This window comes from Capricornis sumatraensis, chromosome 1, assembly GCF_032405125.1.
Source record: "Capricornis sumatraensis isolate serow.1 chromosome 1, serow.2, whole genome shotgun sequence".
Lineage (NCBI taxonomy): Eukaryota > Metazoa > Chordata > Mammalia > Artiodactyla > Bovidae > Capricornis > Capricornis sumatraensis.
Window position 1 is genome coordinate 65,143,858 of NC_091069.1, and position 19,549 is coordinate 65,163,406.

Here is a 19,549-nt window from a genome sequence, read left to right on the forward strand (position 1 = left end):
CTGGTTCAGTCCTGCCAGTTTGTACTCTTCCAGGACTTTGCCCATTTTCTACTAGGTTGTCCAATCTGTTGGTATATAATTAAACTGTTCATAATATACTCTTATGATCTTTGGTATATCTGTGATATCGGTTGTTATTTCTTCTTCATTTTTGTTTATTTGGTTCCTCTCTCTATCCTTGGTGAGTCTGGCTAATGATTTATCACTTTTTTTACCTTCTCAAAAAACTAGCTCTGGGTTTCATTGATCTTTCTATTTTTTTAAATCTCTATTTTATGTATTTTCTCTCTGACCTTTATTATTTCTTCCCTTCTGCTGATTTGGGGCATTGTTTGTTCTTTTTCTAATTCCTTTAAATAAGAGGTTAGGTTGCTTTTTGGATTTTTCTCATTTCTTGAGAAAGGTCAGTATCACTGTAAACTTTCTTCTTAGAACTGCTTTTGCTTCATCCCATAGATTTGGAAAGTTGTGTTTTCATTTCCGTTTGTCTCAAGGTATTTTCTGATTTCATCTATGATTTTTTTCATTGACACACTGGTTTTTTACTCCCATGATTTTTTATTTACTGGTTTTTTATTTAGTCTCCATGTTTTTTTTTTTTTTCCACTTTTCTTTCTGCATTTGATTTCTAGTTTCATACTGTTGTGCTCCCATGCTCAGTTGCTCAGTCATGTCTAACTCTTCCATGAACTGCAGTCATCCAGGCTCCTCTGTCCATGAATTTTTCCAGGCAAGCATATTGGAGTAGGTTGCCATCTCCTCCTCCAGGGGATCTTCCTGATCCAGGGATCAAATCTGCATCTCTTGTGTCTCCTGCATTGGCAGACAGGATTTTTACCACCTTGGAAGCCCTACTGTGGTAAAAAAAAAAATATATATATATATATATATATATACACACACACACATATATATATAGACATATATATATAGACAGAGATAGAGATATAGATATATAGAGATAGATAGATAGATAGATATAGATATAGATATAATCTCTATCCTCTTAAATTTGTTGAGGTTTATTTTGTGGCCTAGTGTGTGATCTATCCTGGAGAACATTCCAGGTGCACTTGGAAACAAAATGTACTCTGTTATTTTTAGATGTAATATCCTGTAAGTATTTATTGCATTCAGCTGGTCTGTTACGTCATTTAGACTGTTGCTGTTGTACTGATTTTCTGTCTGGATGATCTGCCCATGATGCAAGTGGTGGGTTGAAGTCCTCTATTATTATTGTATTATTGTCAGTTTCTTCTGTGGGGGATCTCAGCTCATGTGGGCCAGAGACTGAGATCCAAAGTGTCTCCAATGTGCTGTCTCTGCAGGTACCTGCAATTGTTCCCCTCAGTTGGCCCAGACACTGCTTCAGGTCCCCTTTGCCCCTCAGAGCCAATCACTACCCCCAGCCTCTGCCACCTCCTCCACTGCTAAGGAGTCACATGACAGAATAGGTAGGGCTTGCATAAACTCTCAGCATGTATCAGGAGGTGAACTGTGGTGGGCCTCCCACCATCAAAGATCAGGGCTACTTCTCATGAGCTGCTTGAATAAGTGCCAACAATGACCACTGCCAGTCATATAGGCTCTGCCCCAGGACTGGGCCATCTCCATGGACCATGATTGAGTCCTCTTCCTGGTTTCAGCCACCAGAAGTCCAGTGCCACACTGTGATGTGGAACGAGCAGGGTGGGAGCATTCACTTGGCTTGGGACGGGGTGCACTGAGGAGGTTGCATGAAATCCAGAAACTATTAAAGCGGACCTCTGTCCATCCTATCAGGTGCAGGTCAATGAACAAATGCTCCTCACAAGAGAAATATATGCTTCTCACAACCCTCCTGGTCCTCTAACCAGCCAAGGAGGCTCATGTCTATCACCCAGAACCAGAGAAGTAGGGAACTCAATCTGTGGTTCTCAACACTCACTCCCCAGGGTGGGTTTCCAGCTGGGTATTTGCCCTTTTCCTCTGAGTCTCCTTTCAAGGGCACAGGTCTCTATCCCACCATTTTTCTTCCCTTTCTATCCAATTACATGTGTATCTTTCTTATAGCCTTGGTTGTAAGACCAAGACTGTTTCTTACATTATTTCTCCCAGTTTCCAGTTAGTTTACAGTGTGAATTATTCCACATGTAGACATAATTTTAATATGTTCATGTGGGGAGGTGACCTCCAAATTCTCTTACTCTGCCATCTTGATCGACCCTTCTTGAAAAAGCCACATTTTAAAAAACCCTCTTAAAGACCCACCATCTAGAGGATAATGTGTGTGTGTGACACAGTATAGACTGTTGTTTACAGATAAATACCATTTATTATTATTACTATAACCATTTGTAGCCAAGTGCAGTCACTGAATCTGTATTTTTGTTATATACCATTGGGAAAAAGTAACTACCTAAAGGTTTAGCATATTCTTTCAACTTCATTGGTAAATATGAATTGCTGCCCCATAAATTAAAATGTTCTAAATGTAAAAATGACAATTGCCACATACACTTTCATGTGGACTCTTTAAACAGTTACATAAACCAAACTTCTAGAAATTCAGATTTGAAAGCTACTATCATATCCTTTACTTTAGTTTCTACAGTTAATGCTACTAAACTTGGAAATTGTATTCTTGTGTTGGATAAACACTGATCTGTAATATCTTAATGTCATCTAAACAATAAAACTATAATATAAATTTAACATTTATTCCTGAGCAGGTTTTGTGACAGCATTCCTATTTAAGTAATCCATATTTAAGAAAAAAAAGTTTCTATCCTAAATCAATGTGCAAGATTCAAGAATTCTCAAACTGAATATATCCTTGCTGCTAAGTCACTTCAGTCGTGTCCAACTCTGTGTGACCCCATAGACAGCAGCCCACCAGGATCCCCCATCCCTGGGAGTCTCCAGGCAAGAATACTGGAGCAGGTTGCCATTGCCTTCTCCAATACATGAAAGTGAAAAGTGAAAGTGAAGTCACTCAGTTTTGTCCGACTCCTAGCGATCCCATGGACTACAGCCTACCATCCATGGGATTTTCCAGGCAAGAGTACTGGAGTGGGTTGCCATTCCCTTCTCCGAATATATCCTTAACATGGACCAAACTCAAAAAAGTAAACAGAATATTAGAAAGAAAATGAATATGCTATTTCTGAAAAGAGGGGTAAACTGCATATTTTTCTTTCAGTTTTGAAAGCCATTGTACTTTCCCTGAAATAAACACTAACTCTATGTTCTTTGTTTTGAGTAACTCCATACTGATTTTGGGAGTCATTTTAACAATGTACCTTTCTACTCTCCAGAATAACAACTCTTCTAATCTGTACTATCACATTTATTTCTGGAAAATCCATTGAACAATCAAATATTACTTTCTATAGTTCTCTGACTTCTCTGCTCCTTTCAGGTGTTCCAAAATCTGAATTTCATTGCAAAAATTATCTAATAAACCTAATTCTCTTCCAAATATTCCAGCAGGCTGCCCTTTTCCCATAATGCCATCCAGATGGCCTTCAACCCACATGAAGCTATTAGAAACACAATAATATTCCATAAAGTCCTTGTCCCATCAGCTCACTCTTCTTGTGTTCAGTTTATTTCCTCTAATCTCACTTGCTGAATTCATATGAGATTCAGGGGAAAAAATCTGTAAAAATCCCCAGCTTAAAGGGATCTTTATGCTTGTGTGCTTCTACATGATTCTCTAACACAGAAATGAAGAAATAAGAAAAAGATGGACTGGGTTATAAGATATTGATGATCAATGAGGAAAAATTGAAGGCATAATGTAAACCAAACAAGATTTTATTTTCTTGGGCTCCAAAATCACTGCAGACAGTGACTGCAGCCATGAAATTAAAAGACATTTACTCCTTGGAAGAAAAGCTATGACAAACCTTGACACTGTATTAAAAAGCAGAGACATCACTTTGCCAACACCTGCAGATATGAGAGTTGGAACATAAAGAAGGCTGAGCACTGAAGACTGATGCTTTTGAATTGCAGGGCTGGAGAAGACTCTGGAGAGTCTGTTGGACTGTAAGAAGATCAAACGGGTCAATCCTAAAGGACATCAACCCTGAATATTCATTGGAAGGACTGATGCTGAAGCTCCAATACTTTGGCCACCTGATGCAAAGACTCAACTCATTGGAAATGACCCTGAAGCTAGAAAAGATTGAGAGAAGGAAGAGAAGGGGGTGACAGAGAATGAGATGGTTGGATGGCATCACTCATGTCCATGATTCAGTGGACATGAGTTTGAGCAAACTCCAGGACATAGTGAAAGATAGGGAAGCCTGGCATGCTGCAGTCCATGGGGTCATAAGAGTCAGACGTGATTCAGTGACTGAACAACAACAAACCAAACAAAAGGCATTTAAGTCTACCAATCAAACACCATGGAATTTTAAAAATCGGGGAATTTTTAAGTGAGTGCTTAGTAAAGGGGTATCCCCTGGTGGCTCAGATGGTAAAGAATCTGTCAGCAATGCAGGAGATCCAGGTTCAATTTCTGGGTTGGGAGGATCCCCTGGAGAAGGGAATGGCTACCCACTCCAGTATTCTTGCCTGGAGAATTCCATGAACAGAGGAGCCTGGCAGGCTACTGTCCATGGGGTCACAAGGAGTCAGACATGACTGACAGGCTAACACATACAAGTATTAGGAAGACGGTTGCCACAAGGTATTTCCCCCTATATACAAAAATTATTCTTCAAAGGCTTATAGTGGTTTTTGATCCTGAAAACACAGATAAGAATAAAGAAGTCATAGCAGAGGGAAGGTTCAGCATGAATGTTGTCAGCCACTGGAATGAGAATAGCGTGTTTAGGCCAACATTTCTAAGTCTGAGGTTAAGCCTGAACAAAATGAGTATAGGTGAGCCTTATGATGGCTCAAAATCCATTTCAGACCTCATTTCTCTAAGCGAAAGAATGTGTCTGACCAGACATATTTATTAAAGGTCAGTCCTTAGCGAGTCATACTTACTAAGTAGTTAGAAACTCTCTAGAGCTCAAGAACGAAAAAGTTCACCTTGAGTTTCCTAGACATCACCCTTGTTCTCCTTCTTTTTATCCTGTATTTACACCCATCAGGGACAATTTTAGGTAAATTCTAGGTAAAAAATGTGGTTCAATGTCTAAGCAGACTTAGTTATATAGCACTGCAAGGGAAGTCAGTGGAGGCAGGTACAGATGCAGGGTCAATAACTCCCTTATAAATGTGATAACTAAAAGTGAAACTCGACCCAAAATCATAATCCCATGCAGATGGGCTGGCTTTCGTCATTTGTTGTTTTTAAAAATGTTCCTGAGCTTAAAAACCAGAAATCAACAATTTCCTACTTTGGCTTAAGTACTGTGGTGTTCTTCCAGTCCATTTGTTGACATCTACTTTCCATGTTAATAATAGCTAATTATTTGGCAAAAACAACCAACAACCTATTTTCCCTCAATCTCACATAATTCAAGTGGCTTAGAAAAAATGATTCTCACACTGCAGTGGCTACTTTTTTCTCTAACAGATTACATAGATTCAGAACTAGACTATTTGATCAAAATCTGAAGACAATTTTATAGCATTTTAGTCTTCAAATGTATTAAGGGAGATACACTGCTTTTCTCTTAAAAAACAAAAAACAAAAAACTTCTCCTTTAAAAAACCAAAGCCGATACAAACATAAATTGACATGGAAATTGACATTTCAAATTGGCATTTGAAAGGATACATTATTTCATCTTTAATGTATCAAAATTGTATTATTTAGGATTTATTTACAATTTGCCCTGGTAAGCAACTCCAGTTTTAGTTTCTTGCTGCCTCTTTACTTTTCTAAGGGTAGGTGGTTGCAAAAAAAAAAAAAAAAAAAAAGTCTGTAGAGTATTCGACTGACTGAATTATTCTCACCTTTTCCTTATGTTGTAGGAATTTCAAGCCTCTTCTCCACTCCATATCAGTCATGAAACAGAGCTTTAAATATAAGGCAAGTTAAGAAGCTAGTAGACAGAGGCTACATAGAAATGATGCTTAAGCCCTGAAGCAATGACCACCTTATGACCTGGCACTAGTCTTTGGATTCTGCTCTACCAAGAGCTCTCAGAGTCCACTTTGTTCTTTTTCTGATCAGGGTTATGATCTTTTGCCATTCCAGGAAGACCAGCTTTCCCAGAAAACTATGAGCTTAGGCAAGTCTAGTAGATGGATGTGTTTTTATTTGAATCCTGCCATACTCCTTCTGTCATCCAATATTCTCTGCTGAAGTGTCTGAACTTAAGTAATTCTTGTCTCACTATCCTGGTTTGTGACATATCTGGTAAGGAACAAGAGACTTTACTGACCTCTCTCCCCTTCCCTCTCTCTTTCCTCTCCTTAACCCTTCCTATCCTTCCCCACTTTTCTAGTCTCCCGGTACTGGATGCAGGAATCTGGTTGAAGGGCCCTCAGCCTGAGCTGAGGATTGGAGACTGATCACCTCCTCTTGGCAGAGAACTCGAATTCCAGTTCTGGTCTGGTCTGATTTCTGGTAGGGCCGAGTTCCAGTCCTCCCTTTTCTGGAGGCCCAGGGAAAAGTCCTGTAATGCCTGGGTATCTATGGGTAGCAGGAGACGTCTGTAAGGCCACCCCTTTTGCTCCCCCTCTCCCGCCTCCTCCCCCTTCTTCTTTCAACCTGGCTTCCTTTCCTCCATTGAAATCTTTGATGTTAGTACTTGGATCTGAAGCTCTGTGTCTCTATAGGAGGTTTTCTGAGAGACTGTACTGTATTTAAGGACTTCCCTGGTGGTGCAGAGGTTAAAGCGTCTGCCTGCAATGTGGGAGACCTGGGTTCGATCTCTGGGTCGGGAAGATCCCCTGGAGAAGGAAATGGCAACCCACTCCAGTATTCTTGCCTGGAGAATCCCATGGATGGAGGAGCTTGGTGCGCTATAGTCCGTGGGTCGCAAAGAGTCGGACACGACTGAGCGACTTCACTTTTACTTTCACTTTCAAGAGGTGGTGCTCATGGTTAAGAACCCTCCTGCCAATGCAGGAGACCTAAGAGACACAGGTTCGAGTCCTGGTTTGATCTCTGGATCGGGAAGATTCCCCTGGAGAAGGGCATAGCAACCCACTCTGTATTCTTGCCTGGAGAATCCCATAGACGGAGGAGCTTGGTGGGCTACAGTCCACGGGTTGCAAAGAGTTGGACATGACTGAGCAACTTCACTTTATACTATTATTTACTCTATGTTAGCTCTTCCTAAAGATTTAACTCTTAAAGAAAACTCTATATGACATTAAAAATGGAAAACCAATATGTCTCTAATAGAGGGGTCTCTAAATTTTTTATTTTACATATCTCATAAGTAGAAATGTTAAGCCTGGACATTCAGCCATGTATTGTTCTATTTATAACAATGTACATGTATCACTATACAAATACATATTATTCACATTATGACAAACAGAAAAATGTCAAGGATAAGTTAAGAAAGGAATATAAATAGAAGTTCAAATATTTTCTTTTTGTACCAAAGTAGATCATCTTGCATAATTCCTAGAGTATATGTGTCAAATGCTGGTGGCAATTTTTTCCTAATATATATTAAAATAAAACCATGACTATTAAAATTTTAAAAGCTATATACTACCCACAATCAAATAGAGTACCATCAGTGGTATGAATATCACACTTTTCTACTTGCAGAGGAAAGAGCATAACAAAGAGAAACACTCCCTATTCTCAAATAATACATTAGTCTTTCCATTTTCAAATTCTCACCTTATTGGATGACTCTTTCTAACAAAAGGTTCTAATTCAAACAATCAGAAAAATGAGAAGAGAGGTCCTCAGAAAGAATGTTCATCCTATTCTTACATCTTCCATATAGCTCATGCTGATAGTCACAGACATAGACGTGATCACCATTATGCTGGACAGAAATGAGTCTATCTTCAATACTTGGATAAAGGAAAAGTTCCACTCCACCAAAGGATATAATTTCTAGTGCTTCAAAAACCATAAAAGAAGATACTGATGCTGAGATCTGAAGAATAATCTACCAAATGAAGTCTTTTTCAACTGATGGAATTGACAGGCTGTGGGGTTTTGGGTTTGTTTGGTTTTTATTTGCTTTTTGCATCTTGAAAATCAGACAGGAGCACCTCAAAAACAACTAAATATTACTGACTACTAATCTAAGCATCTAGGTTTTTTTTTTTTTTTTTTTTTTAAATGAAATACTTAAGGGTCAAATCAGCTGTGATTGATCTAAAACCACATGCTGGAACCAGAATTCAGAAACCAACTTTGTTTGTATTCAAAGCCCTGGGCTTTTCCTAGGACATAATGATACTTTTTTGCTTATTTCAAACTAATGCTACGGAGCATTTACAAAGCTTCCTGTATCACATATAGCTCACTGGTTTACTTCTGAATTTCACATATTGCATGAACAATGCTATAACAGCAAAAAAGAAAAGAACGCTATTTAATAAAGGAACTCACAATATCAAAATTAACATGGTAACTGTTTTATTTTTCTATGTTCTTTCTTATCATAAGTATAAAATTAACTATAGACAGCATAAAGTTTGTATTCCGATTTCTTGACAGTACATCATATACACCCTCTGTATCTCTATAATATTTTCAAAATAGCTATTTTAATGCTTGGATAACCTATAGATTTCATGAATTATAAGACTGTCCTATCATTAGGCATTTGGATTATCTGCAATATCATTTCATACCCCTGGGGCATTTATTTTGTAACTGAAAACTTGTACCTCTTAATCCCCCACACCCATTGTTCTCCTTCCCCCACCCTCTTAGGCAACCGCCTATTTGTTCCTTGAATCCATGAGTCTGTTTCTGTTTAGTTATGTTTGTTCGTTTGCTTTTTGATTTAGATTTCACAAACAATAAGTGGTTTAAATACTTTTCACACAATACACAAAGAAAACAAACACACAATATAAAACATTTTTCAATCTTATAATACAGCACCTTGACAAGTACATAGCACTGAACAAACAGCTGACATACAGGGGCTGGCATTGAGGGCATTGGCAAGAAGAGTTACGGACTGTAGGAGGGAGAAGAGGTGGGAGATAGCAGAGTTGAAGGACTGTCAGCAATTTCACTCAGGCTTAACACTGATGGCACAGGTTCTGGTTGCTTGCTGGATTCAGTTCTATCTATTCTCCTGAAAAAACTACCCAGTGATGCCTGGGTAGTAGTTCTTTTTTTTCCCATCATAGATGACATGGTAGCATTGGATTACATTCTGAACAGGTGCTGTGACCTCTGTGCACCGTTCTATGTTTGGGTCCCCTGCCTCAAAACTAACAGTGCCTCCTCAGACAAAGAAAATCTCCTTGACATTTCCTGTGTCATAAATCTCTTAGGTTCTTCAGTTACTTCTTTCTCTTGTCTCTCTTCATCCTTTGTCTGGGCACATTCACATCTTTGAAAGTTTGCAACTTGAAAGTTTGTATGTAGAAGACTTACTGTATAAGTGAAACCATATAGTATTTGTCTTTCTCTACCTGACTTGTATTAATTAGCATAATACCCTCTAAGTCCACTCATGGTGTAATAAATAGTAAAATTTCATTCTTTTTCATGGTTACATAATATTTCATTGTGTGTGTGTGCGTGTGTGTGTGTGTGTACCATTTGTCTGTTGATGAACACTTATATAGATTTTTTCACATTTTTCCTATTATAAATAGTGTTGCTATGAATACTGGGGTGCATATATCTTCTCAAACTAGTGTTTTCTTTCTTTTTTTTTTTCCCAGATATATTCCCAGGAGTGGAATGCTAGATTATATGATAGTTCTAGTTTTGGTTTTTGAGGAACCTCCATACTGTTTTTCACAGTGGCTGTATCAATTTATATTCCCACCAACACTGCACAAAGATTCCCTTTTTCTTCATCCTGGTCAACACTTGCTATTTGTTGTCTTTTTGATAATAGCCATTCTGACAGGTAAGAGGTGATTTTGATTATAGTTTTTACTCGCATTTCCCTGATGATTAGTGATTAGTGATGTTGAGCATCTTTTCATGTGCCCATTGGCCTCTTTGGAAAAATGTCTACTCAGTTCCTTGACCCATTTTTTAATTAAGTTGTTTGTTTTTTGATGTTAGTTGTATGGCTTCTTTGCATATTTTGATACTAACCCCTTTTTAGTTATATGGTTTGCAAATATCTTCTCTCAGCAGGTGGTCTTTGGCTTTTGTTAAGAGTTTCCTTCATTATGCAAAAGCTTTTTAGTTTAAGAAGGCTCAGCTGTTTATTTTTGCTTTTGTTTCCCTTGCCTGAGGAGACATATCCAAAAGAATATATTGTTAGGACTGATCTCAAAGGGTGCACTGCCTACATTTCTTCCAGAAATTTTATGGTTTCAGGTCATACATTTAAGTCTTTAATCCATTTTGAAGCCCAGTTTGATTTTTTTACATGTAGCTATATAGTTTTTCCAGGATTTATTGAAGTGGGAGGCTTTCCCCCCATTGCATGTTTTTACTTCCTTTGTCATAGACTAATGGTCCATATAAGTGTAGGTTCAATTCTGGTCTCTCTATTCCATTCCATTTATCTGTGTGTCTATTTTTGTGCCAGTACCTTACTGTTTTGGTTACTATAGCTTTGCCAGCATAGTTTTAAAACAGGGAGCATGGTACCTTTAGCTCTTTCTCTTTCTCCCATCCTTCCTCCCTTTTTCCAATTTAAGAGAAGCAAAACGGTTGCTTTCTTGTATGGTATTTGTCTTTACTAAAAAGAATGTACAATGTTATACATATTTACTTTCTGATGTGTTTCCTCTTTGTGGTTTATGGCCCTACATCTCTTTCCCATTCATAATTTGATTGGATCAAGTCTTCTTTACTGACCTGATCTGTAACATGTATGCTAAGCTTCATCAGTCACAGATATATGACCTTGGATGTTACCTCAGCCCCCTTTTACTGGGTTCCTAATCTCTAAAATGAGAATAATCATCTCATAACGTTGTTGGGAACATCAAGTGGATCAATTTACACACCAAATTCATTGCACATATTCTGGTGCAAAATAAATCCTCAATAAAAACTATATATTCCCTGAAATATTCAATATTATAAAGGCATATCCCCACTCTCCATTTTTCTGTTTATTAGAGTCCTTTGTTTTTATATTCATTTATCAACTCATTAACTTACCAGATGGGATCTTTTTGCTTGATCTTCACGACCAAGATAATCATGATGGTGTGATCACTCACCTAGAGCCAGACATCCTGAAATGTGAAGTCAAGTGGGCCTTAGAAAGCATCACTACGAGCAAAGCTAGTGGAGGTGATGGAATTCCAGTTGAGCTATTTCAAATCCTGAAAGATGATGCTGTGAAAGTGCTGCACTCAATATGCCAGCAAATTTGGAAAACTCAGCAGTGGCCACAGGACTGGAAAAGGTCAGTTTTCATTCCAATCCCAAAGAAAGGTCATGCCAAAGAATGCTCAAACTACCGCACAATTGTACTCATCTCACACACTAGTAAAGTAATGCTCAAAATTCTCCAAGCCACACTTCAGCAGTACATGAGCCATGAACTTCCAGATGTTCAAGCTGGTTTTAGAAAAGGCAGAGGAACCAGAGATCAAACTGCCAACATCCGCTGGATCATGGAAAAAGCAAGAGAGTTCCAGAAAAACATCTATTTCTGCTTTATTGACTATGCCAAAGCCTTTGACTTGTGGATCACAATAAACCATGGAAAATTCTGAAAGAGATGGGAATATCAGACCACTTGACCTGCCTCTTGGAAACCTATATGCAGGTTAGGAAGCAGAAGTTAGAACTGGACATGGAACAATAGACTTGTTCCAAATAGGAAAAGGAGTATATTAAGGCTGTATATTGTCACCCTGTTTATTTAACTTATATGCAGAGTATATCATGAGAAATGCTGGGATGGAAGAAGCACAAGCTGGAACCAAGATGCTGGGAGAAATATCAATCACCTCAGATATGCAGATGACACCACCCTTATGGCAGAAAGTGAAGAGGAACTAAAAAGCCTCTTGATGAAAGTGAAAGTGGAGAGTGAAAAAGTTGGCTTAAAGCTCAACATTCAGAAAACGAAGATCATGGCATCCAGTCCCATCACTTCATGGGAAATAGATGGGGAAACAGTGGAAACAGTGCCTGACTATTTTTTTGGGCTCCAAAATCACTGCAGATGGTGACTGAAGCCATGAAATTAAAAGATGCTTACTCCTTGGAAGGAAAGTTATGACCAACCTAGATAGCATATTGAAAAGCAGAGACATTCCTTTGGATATGTCCTTTTAGATTCCTTTGCCAACAAAGGTCCATCTAGTCAAGGCTATGGTTTTTCCAGTGTTCCTGTATGGAAGTGAGAGTTGGACTGTGAGCACCAAAGAATTGACGCTTTTGAACTATGGTGTTGGAGAAGACTCTTGAGAGTCCCTTGGACTGCAAGGAGATCCAATGAGTCCATTCTAAAGGAGACAAGTCCTGTGTGTTCATTGGAAGGACTGATGCGGAAACTGAAACTCCAATACTTTGGCCACCTCATGCGAAGAGTTGACGCATTGGAAAAGACTCTGATGCTGGGACGGATTGGGGGCAGGAGGAAGGGGACGACAGAGCATGAGATGGCTGGATGGCATCACAGACTCGATGGACGTGAGTCTGAGTGAACTCCGGGAGTTGGTGATGGACAGGGAGGCCTGGCATGCTGCGATTCATGGGGTCGCAAAGAGTCAGACACAACTGAGTGACTGAATTGAACTGAATTCTTAGTAGAAATATTTTGATGGACTCCTTTATAAATTGATGGGACACTTTGGGATTGCTGAATTTCAGGCCCAGTAACAAACTGTCAGCATTGTACAAAGAGACCTCAGAGCTCACTGGGCTGATCATGTACCCATGAATGTCACCGGGGGTACTGAGGATTATGAATCAAGCTCAAGATGTGGATTTTTATCTAGGGGCTTTCCTAATGGGCCCCCACACAGACTATAGAAAGAATTATTATATGTTATTTTACAAACCATTTCTTCAATCCTTCTTATGTATACATTGTGCTGTGTGCTGTGCTTAGTCACTCAGTCGTGTCGGACTCTTTGGGACCCCATGGACTGTAGCCCGCCAGGCTCCTCCTCCATGTGGATTCTCCAGGCAAGAATACTGGAGTGGGTTGCCATGTCCTCCTCCAGGGGATCTTCTCAACCCAGGGATCAATCTCAGGTCTCCTGCATTGCAGGCAGATTCTTTACCTTCTGAGCCACCAGGGAAGCATATATACGTTACTGAACCATGAAGAAAATAAAGGTGAATTCTCTCCCTTCAGTGTTTCTTGAATTCATTCAAAAAACTTCCCCAAGTTATGTTCTCCATATACTTCACCCTCACAAAGAGGAATACAAAAGTGCAGGTTGAGAGGATGGGGGTAGGAAAAATGTCAAATTCAATTTTGGCAATCTGAGACTGAGGGCCAGAAAATCATGCCGTTGGAAAAGGTTGGCCTGGAAATCAGGAGAGGAGTATGGACCAGAGCCACAGACAGTAGCAAAGTCACAGGAATGTTTGAGATGAGGCCAGGAGGTGTGCAGAGAAAGAAAAGAAAGGACTGGAAAGGGAGCCAGGAAGACAGACACAAAGCAGAGGGGCCCACCAAAGAAGCTGAGAAGAAACAGAGCAGAAAAGAAAAGTCACAACTAAGTTGGCACAGATTTCAAAAGTAAAGAGAGCATTTTAAGAAAGAGGAAATAGCTAACTATCAAATCACTGTGAAAGTCAAGGAACACTGGGGTTATAATGGCCTTTAGAGTTATGAAAATGAAGTGAACATGTGGCCATAACAAGAACATTTTAGCAGTGGTAAAAAAAAAACAAAACTGGAGTAGGTTGACGAGCAAGTGATAGTTAAGGACATAGTTGGATCAGTGAGAGACAACTGGCTTTAAAATGTTTGTTCTGAAGGTGGTAGATACATTGAGAAGAAGCTGAAGGAGATATGGGATGAAAGGAGGGTATTTTGGTTTGGTTTCTGTGTGTGTATATATAAGATGGGAGAGATGAGCATACTGAAATGCTGATGGGACTCAGTTTGGTTGAGACAAAAATGTGTGTGTATGTGTGTGTATTTATAAAATCTCTCAATATGTAGCAAACATCTATATTTATAAAGACATTAGCATCTTATGTTTTTGGAAAGCTCAAAGAGCTGGAACACAGTAAAAAATGTTAGATAACAACATATAGGAATCTGATAATCAAAATGGATTTTACAAATTCATGCACTAAAGTTTCTGGGCACCAATATGTGAAAAAGAAGGGATTTGTTGTCAAATATGCCTGCAGTCCAATCCTAAGTTACTAGCTATGTGATTCTGGATGATTTGCTTAAATTTAGTCACGCTCAATTTATTCATCTCTGTAAAAGGGATAATACAATTTTCTTAGTACATGTTTGAGCTGACGAATAATAATACTAGCCACTTGCTGTCCACAAACCATGAGTCAAGCCTGTGTATCTCAGTGACGTTAGTTACTGGAAGGACTACAGATGCTGTTGGAGAGGTACCTATTTATGCTATAGGAATGGCGTTTGAACGGCTATTGATCCCAGCAGTCATCCTAGAACTCACTTTTTAAAATAGCCCCAAATGCCATCTTGCCTTTTAACCATGACCTTCTGTGTCTGAGTTCGAAGGCAGCAAGAGGAGTCAAGTAAGTCTCATCAAATTTTGCCTGGGCTAGTCCCTTCAAGTCATATGAAGATACTCATTTTATCTTTTATGCTTTGCACACCTTTTAATATTCCTTAAGTCTTTTGCTTTTAACGAGAGGAAAACAGGACTCTGGAATATGTAATGGCTTATGATATAGACATAGATATGATATATTTTTATACAAATTAGCACTTGGAAATATTGCTGCTTAATATAACATAATGAATGACATCTTGCCTTGAAAGATCATAGTAGGAAAGTGTAAAGAGTTGTTTAGCAGGCTTTGCACAAACATGCACACCAGAGATGCACTGTGCTTTCTTCTGCAGTTTCCTGTGGGTAGAGCCGGCTCATCCCAATAGTATAGCGAAGTTCTCATCTTTGGTATCTTCTTCCCTGTATAACTTCCATGTTATTATGCTCATGGTTGACTTTAATAACAACTGCTGATAGCCATTACATTTTCTGTTTTTATTCTGTTCTCCCTTCTCTTCCTCTGTCCTTTCTCCTATCTACCTTTATCTGCATCACATTTGTCAATTGTTTTGGGAAATGGGTGACCTTCTGTAAACACCTCTCTCCTTACATGGCGTATTTTTGGAGTCATTGTTGTAGTTTAGCTGCTAAGTCATGTCCAATTCTTTTGTGATCCAATGGAGCGTGGCCTGCCAGGCTCCTCTGTCCATGGGATTTCCCAGGCAAGAATACTGGAGTGGGTTGCCATTTCTTTCTCCAGGGGATCTCTCTGACCCAGGGCTTGAACCCATGTCTCCTGCATTGGCAAGCAGGTTCTTTACCACCCACTGGATCACAAGAGAAGCCCTTGGAGTCACTGCTGTTCCAAAAATTATCTGCGCGAGCTTGGATTTTAATATAACAACAAATATAATTGCTCTCACTTACTGAGCACTTGCCATGAGTTCAGCAGTATCCCAAGAGCTTTATATACGTACTAATTTGCACCATAACACTATGAGTTAGGTGCATGGTTATCTCACTATATCAATGCAACCACTGAAGTATGGACTAGTTAGTTTGATTAGTTAACTTTCTTTGAGTCATCCAGCTAATAAGTGGCTACATAGAGTTAGCAATTCTCATGTCCTTTATGATTTTTCTGCTTCTGATGTGCCACCACTTATAATCACTCTCCCAGGTAAGCAATCCTCACTATTATCATCGTAACTATCACTCTTGCTAAGTTGGGTGGATTTCTAAAAGTGTACACGTCGTGAGTTCAGAAAACCACCAATGAACCTGCCCCTGACGGCAGCCAGATTTGTATTTTTAGTCATCCCCTTGAAATTCACCACCCTCTACTCCTTGAGGATTTTCTTGCATATAGTGGATGATTCCAAAAATACTGGATGGCTCTAATGCTGGTTTTGAAATAATGAAGTCTGGTACATGCAAATAATGTCTCTGAATTCATTTGACAACACACATAATGAACTGATAAAAAAATCATTAAATCTTTTTAAACCACACAACATGAAGGGACTTGATAGATAAATTCAGAAGTATTCAGGCAAATAATGTAGTACAACTACTACAAGGTGGTTAAGAACAGTAGATCTCTTTATAAATATTTATTACTTCTCCACTGAAAATACAAGAGAAAAAATGGTGATTTTAACACATTAGGAAATGAAAAGGAACAAAAAAAAATAAAGATTTCCTTATATCATACACGTACTGTGTTACGAGATTATGTTTGAGGATTAATGCCTGTAAAGTACTTGTCACAGTAGTAATGTATTGCATCAGTGAAGTTTCACTATTGTCACTGCTTTCATTTGTATTTCTTGATCAGTATTATTGAAAATTGTTTTAAGTTGTTCTCTGCCTATTTTCTATTTGCTTATTTATTTACCTATTTTGAAATACATAAATACCATTACATGATTTGCACATCAAAATTTATTAAATTGTACCCAGTGAAGGAATTCCTTCCTATCTCTATCCAGAATTGGATGAGTCACTATATCCCCAATTAGGTTAGCACCCTTCTTTATTCTGTATTTATATTGTCAGAGGACAACAGTGCGAGCATGTTGTCGTGTCCAACTCTTTGGGACCCTATGGATTGTAGCCCACCAGGTTCCTCTGTCCATAGGATTCTCAAGGCAAGAATATTGGAGTGGGTTGCCATGCCCTCCTCCAGGGGATCTTCCCAATCCGGGGGTAAAATTCATGTCTCTTACATCACATCTTCGGCATTAGTAGGAGGGTTCTTTATGGTCTGAGCCACGTGGGAAACCTGGGGACAATAGTATGGACATGCATGCCAAACACACGCATATGTGTGTGTGCATGTGTGTATGTGTCTTTGTGCATACATATACTTTTTCTTTACCTCTGTACAAATCATATCATACTGTATACATTTTTTTATGTCTGCCTAATTCCTCCTCATTGGTTTTCTTTTTCAGAAATTTCCTGGATATTCTTGTTGATTTTCATATGAATTATACAATCAACTTGTCTAGTTTGGGGGAAAAAAAGATCTGGTATTTTTATCAGGATCATGTTAAATTTATAAGTAAACTCAAGAAGGATTAGCATCTTAATGATGTTCCATTTTTCTATCCAAGAACATGCTATGCCTTTCCATTTGTTCATGCAATCTTTTGTGCCCTTCAAACATATTTTAAAATTTTCTTCATATAAGTCTTACATTTCTTGTTAAGCTCATGCCTATGAATTTTATTTTCATTATTGTTGTAAAACAGAGATTTTTCCCATTGTACCTTCTAATTTCTTATTAATGTGATAACCATGGACATTAGTATATTAATTTGTATCCTGACACCTGAATGATTTTATTGTTGTAGTAATTTTAGTCGATTTTCTTGGTTTCAAAGCATTTAATTATATCATTCCCTTAATGATACTTTTACCTTCTCATTTTCAATTCTTATTCTTTTTATTTATGTCTCATCAATTTGCATTTGCCCAGTTCATCAAGTACAATAAAAAACATGGATGGTGGAGATTCCTTCCTAATGTCTAACAAAAGTAGGAATGCTCCTAATATGTTCTCAGAAAACATGATGATGAGCTTTGGCTTGAGATGGACATTTTTTTTTTAATTTTTTTTTGAGATGGACATATTTTTAAATTGAGTTTTAAAAATTTCAGTTCAGTTTAGTTCAGTCACTCAGTCGTGTCTGACTCTTTGTGACCCCATGAATCGCAGCACACCAGGCCTCCCTGTCCATCACCATCTCCCGGAGTTCACTCAGACTCACGTCCATTGAGTCCGTGATGCCATCCAGCCATCTCATCCTGGGTCATCCCCTTCTCCTCCAGCCCCCAACCCCTCCCAACATCAGAGTCTTTTCCAATGAGTCAGGTCTTCGCATGAGGTGGCCAAAGTACTGGAGTTTCAGCTTTAGCATCATTCCTTCCAAAGAAATCCCAGGGTTGATCTCCTTCAGAATGGACTGGTTGGATCTCCTTGCAGTCCAAGGGACCCGCAAGAGTCTTCTGCAACACCACAGTTCAAACACATCAATTCTTCAGTGCTCAGCCTTCTTCACAGTCCAACTCTCACATCCATACATGACCACAGGAAAACCCATAGCCTTGACTAGGCGGACCTTAGTCGGCAAAGTAATGTCTCTGCTTTTGAATATGCTATCTAGGTTGGTCATAACTTTTCTTCCAAGGAGTAAGCATCTTTTAATTTCATGGCTGCAATCACCATCTGCAGTGATTTTGGAGCCCCAAAAAATAAAGTCTGACACTGTTTCCACTGTTTCCCCATCTATTTCCCATGAAGTGATGAGACCAGATGCCATGATCTTTATTTTCTGAATGTTGAGCTTTAAGCCAACTTTTTCACTCTCCTCTTTCACTTTCATCAAGAGGCTTTTTAGTTCCTCTTCACTTTCTGCCATAAGGGTGGTGTCATCTGCATATCTGAGGTGATTGATATTTCTCCCGGCAATCTTGATTCCAGCTTGTGTTTCTTCCAGTCCAGCGTTTCTCATGCTGTACTCTGCATAGAAGTTAAACAAGCCGGGTGACAATATACAGCCTTGACGTACTCCTTTTCCTATTTGGAACCAGTCTGTTGTTGTTCCATGTCCAGTTCTAACTGTTGCTTCCTGACCTGCATACAGATTTCTCAAGAGGCAGGTTAGATGGTCTGGTATTCCCATCTCTTTCAGAATTTTCCACAGTTTATTGTGATCCACACAGTCAAAGGCTTTGGGATAGTCAATAAAGCAGAAATAGATGTTTTTCTGGAACTCTCTTGCTTGTTCCATGATCTAGTGGATGTTGGCAATTTGATCTCTGGTTCCTCTGCCTTTTCTAAAATGAGCTTGAACATCAATATTAAATTTTGTAATGTGACTTTTAATGTCTGTGAAAATGATGGTAAAATTTTTCATGTCTTAATGTATTATTAGATAACCTAATATTGAATATCTTGATCATATGGTTTAATTCTTTTAATGTTTCACTGTCTTCCAAATACTAATATTTATTTAGAATTTCTGTATTGATATTGAATTTCTGTATTGATATTTTAGAGAGGCACTGATATAGAACAGTGATTATTTAATCTGACTGCATGTTACAATAAATAGGGAGCTTTAAAAACATTAGCAAACCAATACTGATCCACTCCCACCACTCACCAACCAATTACATCAGACTCTATGAAGGGGCAGCCTGGGTATCCCGGGAAGCTAATGTATTATAACTAAGTCTGTAAACCTTGTTATATATTCCCTTTTTGTACAAATTCAAATGTTGTTATTGTTGCTATGTTAAAATCAGTATTACATTTGCTTCTTAATTTTTTTTTTTA